The following is a 1368-nucleotide window of genomic DNA, read 5'->3' as shown; positions in this document are numbered from 1 at the left end:
CTCTATTGATTTTTCAACACAACCAACATTTTGTTTGATGAGTTAGATAATTGTTAACTTTATTGCTTACTTGTTAATAAAATAAATCAACCTTGATCTACTTGACTGAATAACAATTGGAGTTGAAATTAGTAGGTAGTTAAACACTAGTCTCTATGGATTCGACACTTGTCGATCACTTATATTTGCGGTGCATTTGGGAGCAACAGGTTTTTGGCACCATTGCTGAAGACTTGACTATTGACCACTTTATTAGCTTTATCTTTTGTTGTTAATTCTGTTAATATACGCACTTCTTATTGGTTGCTACAATCTTAGGAACTTTTTTTGAATGCGAAGTGTTAGGAGCCAAGATAGACTTCACGGCTTTGACCAAAAATCTGAGAGAATATTTCACATAAGGTTGAGAGAATCAAGGGACACAAATAATCTTCAGGCACTTGTTCAACTACATGTGGAGATGGCAGATGGGCAACCATTATCGGTACACGAGGTGGCGATGCCTAGCATTGCTAATGTCACCTTTAGCATCGTGAAACCCAGAATCACTAGGCACTTTGAGCTTAAATAGACCATAATCCTACTGTTACATGTAAAGGGGCAATTCATGGGTCTACCAAATGAGGATCCGCAGTAAAACATTCTAAGCTTCTTTGGAATTAGGGATACTTATATCACAAATGGAGTCACATCAAACTATGTGAGGCTCACACTATTCCCTTTCTCTCTGTTGGGCAAGGGAAGAGATGGTTGAAGGTGGAACCCGCTAACTCTATTACATCATGGAATGATCTGGTTCATAAATTCTTAACACAGTTTTTCCTTCAGGCAAAACTACAAAAATTAGAAGTGAGATAGTCATTTTTAAACTGAAAGAGGGCGAGTCCTTATATTATGCTTGGGAGAGGTTCAAGAGAATACTTTTAGATTTTCCTCATTATAATCAAACTAATGAGGTATTGGTTCATACCTTCATAGAAAGGCTACACCCGGAGAGTAATATCATGGTATATCCTGCAACTAGTGGTAAAGTGTTGGAGAAAATTTTTGATGAAATTTATGGATTATTAAATAAATTCTCCAAAAGTAATCTTGATTTGCAAGGAGAAATGAGTAGACATATAGTCCACTAAATTATGGGGGTCCTTGTGATAGATGTTGTTTAAGAATTATCGGCACAGTTTGCCACATTGGCCAGTGAGTTTAAAATAATGGCCATGGTTCTCAATAAATAGTTGTTCAACTAGTTCACAAGTACAAGCATTTTGTGAAGATTATGGAAAGGGCCACACGAGTGATCTATACCTAGCAAATACAGTGTCGGTATGCTTTGTAGGTAATGTAAATTGAGCCTATGAAACCTAGTAT

The 1368-nt window shown here is 36.6% G+C and overlaps 1 non-coding gene across 1 annotated transcript; it reads right to left on the bottom strand.

Moving 5' to 3' along the window:
- Positions 1 to 839: 839 nt before the first annotated feature.
- LOC138878842 (small nucleolar RNA R71) lies at positions 840 to 946 on the bottom strand. The gene has a single exon (XR_011402615.1). It is a non-coding gene; the product is annotated as a small nucleolar RNA R71 (small nucleolar RNA).
- Positions 947 to 1368: the final 422 nt, after the last annotated feature.

This window comes from Nicotiana sylvestris, chromosome 9 (assembly GCF_000393655.2).
Source record: "Nicotiana sylvestris chromosome 9, ASM39365v2, whole genome shotgun sequence".
NCBI classification, from domain to species: Eukaryota; Viridiplantae; Streptophyta; class Magnoliopsida; order Solanales; family Solanaceae; genus Nicotiana; species Nicotiana sylvestris.
The sequence above is the reverse complement of the archived record's forward strand: the minus strand, read 5'-3'. Positions and strand labels throughout refer to the sequence as shown.